Source organism: Haliaeetus leucocephalus, unplaced genomic scaffold, assembly GCF_000737465.1.
Source record: "Haliaeetus leucocephalus isolate CR32 unplaced genomic scaffold, Haliaeetus_leucocephalus-4.0 Scaffold339, whole genome shotgun sequence".
Lineage (NCBI taxonomy): Eukaryota > Metazoa > Chordata > Aves > Accipitriformes > Accipitridae > Haliaeetus > Haliaeetus leucocephalus.
In genome coordinates this window covers 16,579,778-16,591,733 of record NW_010972775.1, presented here as the reverse complement: position 1 = coordinate 16,591,733, position 11,956 = coordinate 16,579,778, and positions in this window count along the sequence as shown.

Sequence of the window (11,956 nt, the reverse complement as noted above, 5' to 3'; positions counted from 1 at the left end):
CCACAGACCCCCCCCCCCCCCCCCCCTCCCAAGAAGTGGCTGGTCTTGCTGGTACCTACTCTGAGCTTCAGTGGAAGTAGGTGAGAGAATTCAGGTCAGATTTCCTCCCTTGCAGTGGGCTGAAAGCATTTGAGAACCAGTTCCCAGTTGTTGCAGGGCTTTGTAAAAAGCCCACACCTCTTGTGGCCCCAAGCAGCCATGAGTCCAAATCACCCCTCTTCTCCTCCCTCCCATCTATCAGGGCAGAGAGAGCCCTGGGCCCCATGTACAGAGAGCAGAATGATCACTTTTTTTGTTTATTACATTATGAGGTGCCATATCCCTCATAATAGCCCATGTATTACTTATTCTGGTGTAAGTCTAGAGGAATTTTGCTTAGTTCACTACATTTACAGCCATGAGACTAAAATCAGGATCCACCCACCCAGGACAGCTTGTGAATCTAAAAGAGTTTTTATCCATCAGCATGAGTGTCCGGTGCACTAGATCCTCTGTGCCAAGTACAGCCAGAGAAGTATTTTTGCATTCTTCCATTCTTGTCTGCCAAACCTCACCAATCCCTCAATCACCCTCATGGAGGCATCCAATTCAATCTGCCTCTAACCTCATATCTTGGCTGTGCTAATCCCCCTGGGAACGTGCCTCAGAGGAGGATGGTAGCTGCAAAACTAGATGTCACTGGGCTTGTTTGAGGACCATCACTACTTGTAGGACTGCTACATAAATGAGATTCCTCAAAGAAACCACCACCTCTACAGGGGTTTCCTCTGAGTGCTAAGGTAAAGGGGAGACACCAGGAGCATCGCACATGCCCAAGAAGGGCATGGATACAAGCTCAGAAGGTCAGGAACCTGTAATCTGCAATAATTAGAGCAGTTAAAGCTGGCAAATCTGCAGCAGCCTCACCACCTCCCATAAAGGGCAAGAGAAATGTCCCATGGAGGAGGCACGTTTTTCCCTGCTGCCTGGAGAGATGTGGTGGGAGCAGTCCTTGAGACCCGGCTGTGACCACTCGTGTCTTGACAGAGGACCTGCCTTCAGCTCACCACTGCAGTACTGGAGCTCAGTCCCCAAGAGTAGGAAGGGTGTAAATACATACCACGTGCAGGAGCAGATTGGCTCATATAGCACTTTCCCCATGGTCAAAAATCTCCTGCAGGGATTTTACTCACCCTCTCACATTTTACAAAACACCCCACAGGGATCACCTTCAGGCCAGGACTGGGAAACTCCATGTTGCAATGGTGCCCAGGGTCCTGCTGGGTAGAAATACCAGGGCTGCCTTGTTCTGAAGACACCATTCTTCTCACTCGCCATCAGCTTGGGAGGATGGGAGTCCAGGGAGGCAGCTGCTGTGCTAACAGCATGGTGGGAACCAGAGCTTGAACAAATCCATCCATCACCCAGTCGGGAGTGGATGAATTCCAGCTTCCTGCAAACCCATCTCCCACAAGATCTGCCATGAATCACAGCAAAACACCGAGTTTAACTGGAAACACTGAATCATTGAAAACCAGCTGCCGCACAGTCCTGCAGCATCTGCTGTAGGAGCCTGCCCAGCATCAGGCCTGCCACAGTCCTCACACAAAAGTGCTGGGTCTCTCTCCTAGGCAGGACAACAGCAATCATAAAGAAGAAGAAGGGAGAGGGCATCTCTCATATGGCTGTGTCCATGCATGGGCCATCAAAAGCAATTTCTTCAGTCAAAAGTACTGCTTTGGGCTTGCATACTGCTTTCCATCCTTTCCCAGCATCTCCACTGTTGAATATAACACATTCTGCTCTTCTGGCTGCTCTGCTCCACCTAAGAGACGGCTGCTTTCAGCCATGGGTGGGCTATCCCCCTCATTATAGATCCTTCCTATTATAGCAAATGCACACCAGGCATGAGTGACTGTCATGTAAGCTGAACTAAGCCAGGTCATGACACCCCAAATCTCTGGCACACAGTCTACAGGACCCTCACAGCTGTGGGGTGTGGGAGCTATCCTGCTCATGCCCTCCCTTAAGAGTTTGGAGAAGAAAACACAGCCGAGTACATCTCAGCACATCCAGCTTTTCTTTTTTTTCTGGAGCATCTTACAAAGGACTGTCAGTATCTGTATCTTATTCATATAAGGGTACAGATAGATTCAAGCTGGTTGGGGATAGGGCAGTTCTGGTCTGGAAGCCATGTTGGCCATAGCAGTGCTTATTATTTGGAGACAGTAATTTAGGCTATGGGCCAGAACTGCCTCACATTTCAACGGTCAGGTAGAGGCATCTTTGATCTGTACCTGGCTTCTATTAGCTAGTTCTGATGTTGCCTTGGTCTCGGACTTGAAGAGATAGTCAACATCCCTACTCCCTGTCTCCATGTCACTCACAATTTTGTAGAACTTTATCACATCCCTCTATATCTATAATCATATCCCCAGGTTTGTCACACGAAGGTGAGCAGAAAACATCTCTGAAAGTCTGTATCCCCTCCAATTTAATGAGGCAGACTAAAATACCATAAAGTACTCTCACATTTCAGCCATCTCCAAGCAAAAAAAGCCTTAATATCTTCTTCCCTCCTGGCATTAAGGCAGTCAAGAACATGCCCAGGTGAGCTATGTCACCTTAGACGTGGGACAGTCTATGATGTGTAATGGTAAAGATTCCCTAGGATAGTACTAGAAAAAAAGTTTGTCCTCAAAGTGGCCTGAACTTCCTGGCTCCCTTGCCCCAGCTTAATTCTCTTTCATAAGAGCTTCTTCCCCCTCTTTTAACCCAACTCCTACTTTGAATTCAACCCAGCCAAGGGAATCTGCAAGGCCACCTTGTTCCCCTCTTCCTTCTCCCCCTAACACCAGTGTGCTTCTACTGACATAAACGTGATCATGAAGTCGTGACTGCACAGGAAGAACAAACAGGCTGAGCAGATGGGTTGTGCGGGAGGAAGCCCTCATTTAAAACGCAAATAGCTGGTGGTAATTTAGCAGATGTGGTAAGAAAAATCTGGAGAGACAAGCATGAGGTGACTGGATTCCAATTTCAATCAAATAATGTGGAAGTTTCCCTGGCAAGTAAAGGTTTCATCTTCCATCTCCTTGATTACCTTGTCTTGAAGAGACAATGACACTGATGCCAAGTGTCTTCACAGGAATGATCTGGAGTATTCTTCATTTAGGATCTCATATGACTCCCTGCCCTTACCAAATGGATTTTTTTCACAAGGGAAATCCATCCCTTATAGCCCAAATGCTCATGAGAAAAGACTAAAATTCAACTAAAGGTCATAACATTCATTAATACTGTAGTACATTAAATTCTGTCTCCATCCAGAGACAAAGACTTTAGGATGTGTCCTTCACTTCCCCAACATCAAATCAGCATGTCTCAGGAAATATCTTTGGGATGCTATAAAAATCTGTACATCTAGCATATTGTAATATTAATTTGGCCCTAGAATTTTGTCTTGGCAGATGTACCAAAATTACCACAGATGGGTATGAGGATTTTCTCTTTATAAATATTACAGAGCCATTAATTAAACAGGGGAAATTAACCCTTCCAGGCAGCACTGCAGCAGGGACCAGGAAAGCACAATCATCACTGGCCAACATCTCAGACTGAACGTGGGAGAAAAATCAAGTGCACACAAACACAAATCTGACAGAAAAGATACTGACATCAACATTCCTGCAGGTTTTAGAAGATAATTCAACAAGAAAAACAATTTATAGTAATTTCTGGTGCTCAGAAGTGTTTTTCCAGGAAACATGGAATGAAGGATTTTCAACCTTTTGAAACAAACCATAGTGTTTAGGTTAGAGGAAAAAAAGCTGCCCTCTATAAGAACATTTCTTCACAGACACAAACATCAACCCCCCTAAAGACAACAAATTTGGGACTTCCTGCACTCTCTCCTTCTTGCACAGTGCTGGGATTCAGAGTCACGCAAAGCCCCTTCCACTTTCCTGTGTTCACTTCACCCACTGTTCACCAGACACAGATTTGTACAAAAGATTGTCACCCTGAAACACACATGAAACAAAAATCCAAGCCAAAACTTGCTGCTTAGGAGAGGAGGATCTTTTTCTTTAGATTTAAAGTAACTGGTGCTTGAAACTTCAAGGTTGCTCTAGAATAAGCACAATAACCAGAGTGCCCCACTCTAAGTGTCATGGTATCTACATCAAAGAGTAGGAAATGTGTGAGTTTTTAGCAAGTGGAGGTTTCTGTATGAAAACATAATGAGAGGTATATTTTCATAAACAAATCATCTCTGCAATGTTCTCCAGGAGTAGTTTTTAACTCTGCCTGTTATAAATAAATCCAGGAAGAATTTGTTTTGGCATCCCCAAGCCAAATTTTGCGCCAGTTTTTGGGTGGAACACAGGTCTGTCAAGAAGGTCATAGCTTTGTACCTGTCAGCAAAATTTCCAAAGCATCACCACTCTATTTTTCCTTCGTTTTTTGTCTAACAGAGGCATGTTAGGTACAGACCTTTGCAGATTCAATGCAGCCAGATTGCAAAGGCTGCTCTTAGGTTTATTATTCCCTGATCCTCTTTAAACAAGGGCCCTAAATTCATCCCTAGTGTAGGAGCTCTGCTGTCACTTGACTTAGAAGCAGGACGCCCATTTTGAGAGTCCTGTGAGATAAAGCGGCTCTCAAACCTCTCATTTTGTGTAAGCCAACGTCCAGGACATCAGATACCTCACAGTCCCAGCAGTGTGTAGTCCAGGTAGACCCTCTTACTTCCAAACATCTTTATCTGCACCTCTATATATATCAGCTATTTGCAGCACCTAGGGGACTGGTTTCAGGGAAAAATGCAGTAAGACTTCACGACGGAGATTGTTTATCAGCTAGAAAAGTTGAGGGGCTTTATACATCAACTTAGGGGCAAGAATTCATGAATGACCTTCCAAAACTCCTGCAGTAAAGAGCATAAGGCAGAAAAGGCAGCATTCGGGTAGCGGCTCACGTAGGACTACTCCATGGAGAGCACCACCAGTGCTTGGCCGTGAGCTCTGAATGTGCCCCAGACCAAGCTGGAAATCACGTAGGAGAAAAAGATACAGAGTGGGTGATGAAACTGCATGCGAGTGAAAGCTGCTCCGACTGCCTAGGCACACACGCTGTCTCATCTGCTCAGCTCTCAGCCTCTCGCTAATAGTAATTAAATTGCTTTGATGAGCACTGACCCCTGGAAAAGCTTCCGTACAAACCGAATGGGCCTCATAGTTTTTTTCTGTCACTTTTTCAGCTCCCCTTCCTTTCCTTTTTACCCCATTAAGCATTATTACTTTTGCATCCGGACTGATTGTCCAGAAAGGGACCAAAGAGAAAAGCATCGCTTACCAGAACTCGGAAATATTTCATCACAGCCGTTCACCAGCTATTTCCCCTCTTTTTAGCCCGTGGAGCTGCTCCTGAAAGACTCGCCCCTTTCTGCTAGGATGTCACAAGCCGGAGATTAGAAGTAAATGCTCTGCAAGCCAAGCCGATCATCCCGCTGTGACCGCATCCAGGTACTGAAGCACAACCAATGGAAAGGTCCATCAGCCAGCAGAAAACACAGGCGCACGCACACTCACACGCCGCAGCCACAGAGCAATAGGAGCAGAGGGAGGCTGGAGGCAGGAGGGAGAGCAGATGGGAGGGGGGTGGCTTGGGGGAACCAGGCAGCGGGAGATGCTAACGTGACAGATGTGTTGTCTTTAAGTTAAACAGGAAATTGAGGATGTTCGACACAGGGAGGAAAGACACACTAGCTCACGTTAAAGGCAAAGACCTTCCCCAGTCTTTCCCTTCTTTGCTCTCCCTCTTTCATCAAGGTTTTTTTCCGGTGATTTCTAGCTCTAACCTCACACACAGAAACAAGCCAGGGTTTGCACTGACTCTGTCTCTGTGTCTGGGCAAGGCAGGAGCTGCAGGGCCAGCCAAGGTATTTCCCTTCCTAGCAGTGAGTTAGGAGCCTGGTCATTTATTCCCTGTTCAATTCAAAGTCCCCTGAAGTTATTTAAATGGCATTCTCTAGATGATGTGAGTAAAAGTGGGAATGCTGAATGGCAGGACGAGGCTTTCAATTTGTCCCAGTTCTGGGCAGGGGAAAATACAATAGGGTCGAAATCCTGATTTAGGTTATGTAGGATAAGCAGCAGAGAGTAGAATAAATTGATTTAAATGCAGGAAAAATAAAGTGCCTTGGTGCATTTAACTTCCCCATGAATACACCTGACTTTTCAGCAGTTCAGACAAGGGTGGCCAGCATGAGTCTGGGGGATGGCAGCTGTACTGTGGGGGTCCACAACATTAGCAGCCAGGGGGATGTAATGCCAGGACAACGTGACAAGACATCCAGAGAGCAGTAAAATGCAAAGAGAATTGGGGAAATCAAAACCCTGCACTGATTTCTTAGTTAAAGACTGGAAAGCAGAGTGAAGGATGACAAACCATCCTAGTTGTGAGATACATCCCAGCTTCTAGAGGTTAGGGGAGGAAGTAGAGTGGCCCCACCAGAAACCCAGATACAGAAAATCAGTGGTGCCAGCTATCTGTCTCCCGGACAAGGACTCTGTTCCTGCCTCAGAAAAAGATCCCCCCTTTTTCCGCTGCCTTCAGCACTGGGGGGAAAAGGCCCTTTGGCATCCCTGCGGAGCTGGGTGCCAGCCTGGCATGGCACAGCTGAGCCTTTCTCATGCTTCCCCCCACCAAAGCTTTGTCCCAAAACCCACATGTAGGGGTGACAAGAATATCTCCTCTATGGCACGTACAAGTCCCCAGGTTGAGATTAGTGACAGGACTCCTTTTTTCTAGCAGCTGTGCAGTAGGTAAAGGACAGAAATCTGTCTTCTCTGCACACAGGGCACTCACCCCATAACTGTGAATGAAATAGGGTTTGGTGCAATCCAGCCTGCCTCCCTCCTCACACCCCGTTCCTCCCCACCCCCTCACTGTCGCTGAGCTGTGTTACTGGCCTCCCTTCAACATTTTAATGGAGTATTGACAGTGATCCATTCGCACTCCAAATAGATGAACCTGACATGCATCCCCAGAATCGCGTTTGCAGAGCCAGCCCAAGCAGGTGGGTTTGGAGCATCTTCTCAGATATATCGGCTGCAGTTCAAAAAGCATCCCTTTTTCTGGTTAGAGAAACAGCTTGAAAAAGTCTAGCAAGGATATTACACTTTGGAAAACTGCTGCTTTGGGTCTCTTGTCCCTCCTCCTACCTGCTGCCGCACTCCCTCGTCTCCGCAATTATTTATAAAGCTCCGTGTTCTTTCCTAATCAGGATGCCATAATGTTCCCTTTCGCCTTGCACGTCACTCGTGTGTCATCTGGGCCTGCGGTGACCTCTTGGAGCACTTGGCAAGGCTGGCAGCAGCCACATGAGTCATCAGCAACCTGCCCGCACCTCCCTCCCTCCGGCCATCACCCCCCTGGTTCCCACTGAGCCCGACTGCAAGCAGGGGAGGCCTGGGGGAGATTAAAGCAGTCTAATCCCCAGGCTGGATAATTCATGGAAAGAGGATTACCCATTCTGTGCAGAGCCCTTACCTAAATATAGACCAGCCTTCCCCTTGCGTTGCAGCTCGTGGGGCATCAAGACGTTTTCCCTGCGCTGCTTCTCTGTCCCATCTTAGGGGGTTAACGCTGCTCTCACTCAAATCTGGCACAACCCGGTTTTAACCAGTGGAGTTACGGTGCAATAAAACTGGGGTTAGTAAAGCAGAGGCGAGACTGTAGCTCTGTGAAAGCTAGCAGGATCATGGCAGACTCATCCCCAGAAGCATATTTTCTCCCTAATAAATGCCAGACTCCTCTGGTGGGGTCAGGGCATACACTGCCTTACCATATATTTGGAAACCAGTGTCATGATCCTGAACTACAGAGCCTGACAGCATCGTGTTGAGAGGGTAGAAGGGTAAGCGCTAAACTCGGATAGTCCAGTGGCAGGTTGCAGCAGCCTGCCCCGGGGAGGTGGCGATGGCGACCTGACTCTGCTGCCTGCCCTCAGGGCTCTCCAGGCAGGTCACCAGGAGCTGGGTTATCCTGGGTGCCGGATGGGATGGGTATTTCCCAGAGAGCTGCTGAAAAGGAAAAGCAATAGGTAACGTGTTGCCTTCCCTGCTTGCCCTCGCAGAAAGAGGGATAAAGTTGCGTGCTGCGGAAGGTATCTCTGATGGATTCAGCAGCTTCCTGGCAGACCACGTGTCTCCTCACCTTCCTCTCATTTTCCAGCTTCAGTCATCTTCCTCCCCTCTGCCGCAGATGGTGAAGCAAGGTCTGACACAGCCACCACAGGCTCCCGTTTCCTACAGTGTCTTTTTTTTGGCTGTTAAAGTCCTTATGGGACTTTTAGTCACTGTAACATTAAAGCGTTTATTAGCACAGGAGTAATTCCATAATCTTTTCAGAAGAGAACAATTTCAGAGGTTCAGCTTATGATCTGGAAAATCAATTTGCCGACTTGACGATGCAGGAAGAGGATTTTCAAGGCTCACTTTGGCTTTCTCAGCAGGACTGTTAGCAAACCAGGGACTTTGTGGTCAGGCCAGGAAGAAGCCACCCACGACAGCTCTGAGCAGAGGAGGGAGGACCTGGGGGCTGGCACTCGGCACAGGCAAGGAAGGGAGCCAGGCTCATGCTGCATCAAGTGCAGGCTGTGCCTCAAAACCCAGACCTGCCTCACCAAGCTTTGTCCAGCAGCAATGTGCTGTACGAGTGGGGCAGCATCACCATGGATCATGGGGGGATTTTTCATCTTCCTTTTTCATCTCTCCTATTTCATTTCACCAAAAGCAATGCTCCCAGCTGAGAGGTTATTACAAGCAAGAAAGGGATGCATCTTCAGCATCCTGCCTTTTCCCTGCAAGTACAGGCTGGATCAATTCCTGTTTTGAAACTAACCACGCGCAGCCCCTGTACGAAACACCAGGTCATGTGCTCTTCTTTCCTCATGGGATTGTTCACATTCACTTTGACTGTGCTTTCAGAAGTCGGTGCCCAGACCCTACCTGCAGACAAGCAGCCAGATTTGCAGAGATCATCTGCATGTGCAAGGCTGACTTCTGGGGAGTGCCCAGCCATGCACTTGCAGGTTAGGGGCTGCGTCAGAACCTGGCACAAGGAGGCATGAAAGCTGGGCTTCCACCTCCAGCTCGGCTCCTTCAATCAATAGTTGTCAGGTATCAGTGACTTTCATTCAAAGATGTACCAGAACATAAATGGGTGCAAATAGCATAGCTGCTTCATGGGACAGACCTCTCATAACAGGGCAAGCTGAACAGGAGGGCTGTCTCCTGTCAGCTGCTTTCTGGGTCTGGCTTTGATCCTCCGGGAGGGTTCCCCCCACGCTCGCATTACGCATTCACAGAATAGTGTCAGGAAAACCAAAGGTGTCACTACAGATCTGATGTCCAGCTGAGTTCATCTAATACCAATGGACATGGCTTCCACAGCAAGGCTCTGAAGAAGGGAGACATCAGGAGCTGACTTGGATGTCACAGAGCTCTTGAGGCCCAGGGCGCCCGTGTAGGTGACTGCTGCCTGTGGCAGCTCTCTTGCAAGGGAGGGAGGTGTTGCCCCTCTCTTTCTACTGGAGGGGGAAGAGGGCTTTTCCGTTAGGAAGAAGAATCAGAAGAAGCTCTGGATGCTGCCTTTGCTCCCACTCCTTCCTCCAGGTTGTCCTGTAGGACAGGGCAGTCTGACCATGGGCATCCCACTGCACGAAGTGTTAGGGCCACATGTCATTTAGGGCAGAGGCACTAAGGTGTGTTTCCAAATGAGCAGCAGACATCTGGCTCAGTGCTTTCACCCTCAGATGATCAGTGCAGCATTATTCTGTATTCAATAGCTGGCTAAACATGCCAGAGAATTAACCCTTTTCCTCTCTCTTCCCCCAAATGATAACACTAGGGATCCAGAGGGGTCATGAAACAGCAATTTGCATGCCATGTCAGACACAGGACTTGCTGTCATCCTACCTGAAATTCGTGGAGACCCCTTTAAGCTCTAGTATGTGCTTACAAGTGCCTGACCTAAACATAGCGAGGGTTCCCCTCAGCACACACAGAGCACCGCACTGCTCCTCACCTACACATTATAATCATCAGATTGTTACTCTTCTTTTTTTCCTGAGACAAGGTCATCCCTGACAAGTAATGTCCTTGCGGAGCCAGTTTCCACCCATTATTTTTAATGGGATCTTGGTGTTATGGATTGCATTACTGCAGTTTGACAAGTGTAATGAAAATTTCCCTCAAACAACACTTGTCCTCTAAAAGAAAAATAGTCCCTGCAGAGATGTACATCTGGATGTGTTACAGGATGTGCTATAGGCATGCACTCATGCACAGGAACTTCTTGCCAGAGAATCCGTGTCCTGCAACAGCTGCCGTTCAGAGCGCCAGCCCCACCAGCTCCCCAAATCATTGCTTTCTGTCTATGGATTCATTTAATCCTTCCTGACACAGGTGACGAACTGCAGTTTTCAGCTTTAGCTGCATTTAAGCTCTCCTAGAGACTGGGGAGGATAATGAAGGGAGGACAATTAAACTGGGTGCTGGCAGTGCGGTAACCAGCAGGGTGACGGGGCTGGTGTGTGCGCCGGTACGGGCACCCACGCCCCCCCCGTCCCGGGTGCCACCACCCGCGCAGTCACCCACAGCTCCCCCGCGGACACGACGGCCCCTGCCCCCATGCAAACACCTTCCCCTTCTCCCCCCCCAGCCCACCGCGACCCGGACACGCACCAGCAGCACTCTTAAAAACTGCTTCAGCCTGAGCTCAAACTCCGACGCACGGCCGCTCCTCCGCTCCCTGCGGAGAGCGAGGGCAGCCGGGCAGCGCAGCGGGGCTGGCTTCCACTGCTGCTTCGCTCTCGGCTGCTCTGGCCCCTCCCGCCTCACGGAGCTGAGGGAGTCCCTGGCAGCTCCCACCGGTCCACCCCAACCCGGACACCGACTCCGCGCCCCTGACCACCCCCGGTTTCCAGCGGCACCTTCGGTTTTCGCTTTTTTTTGCGGAGCGCTTTTCCCTGCCTCCCCGCCTGCGCGGCGCCCGGCACCGAGACCCCGCGGCCGGCCGGCTCTCCGGCACCGGCCTGTCAGCCCTTTTCGGGGGAGCAGAGCGGGGGGCTGGCTCTTACCTCGGGCCCCCCGAGCCGTCGGCGGTGCGGCTGCCGGCGCGGCGCAGCGCGGTGTGCGGCGCAGCCGGGCTCTGCGCTGGCATCTCCTCTAGCGGTGATGCAGTCCTGCCGGGCGCCGCATGCCAATGATGCAGCCCAAGGGATGCCGGCTGAAGGCGCCCGGGGCTGGGAGGGAGCCCGGGGCTGGGAGGGAGCCCGGGGGTGCCTGTCCTACCTGCATCCCTGCCTCCCCCACGCCGGCGGCCGGGCGAGCGCAGGGGCAGCCGAAGGGAAGGGAAGGGGAGAGAGCGAGAAGCCGCACGGCAGGCAAAGGGAGGGAGAGGTGAAGCTCCTGTCGTTCCATCACGGTAATAAAGTCCAACCCGAAACGTTGCAGCCCTCTGGCTTCTTCATTACACGGGGGATTTTTATTTTTATTTTCATTGCTGTCATACAGGAACGTTTCCAGCTGTAAGTAGAGGGGAATCCCGGCATGGCTGGGCATTGTGCTGGCAGCCTTCGTCTCTCCGCTTCACATATTAAACCATTGCTAAATTTGAGACCCCTCTCCCTGGGATGGCTAGAGGGTGAGGCTGGGGAAGGTGCCATGTTTCAGGGATAATCCTACTGCGGGATAAGCCTGTTCTGTTTAAAATCCCCTTGTGTTTCTAATTTGGGAGTCCCCAGCCAGAAGAGCAGCAGCAGGAAAAATCCTACAGTCCGTGCAATTTTGTGCTTACAAGAGACCGTGTGGACACAACAGTGTGGAACGTAGTCTGCAATGGAAATCCACCCACAATCACTTTATGTTATTAAAAGAGGTAACCAGGTAAAACAAGGAGGTGTCTTGCT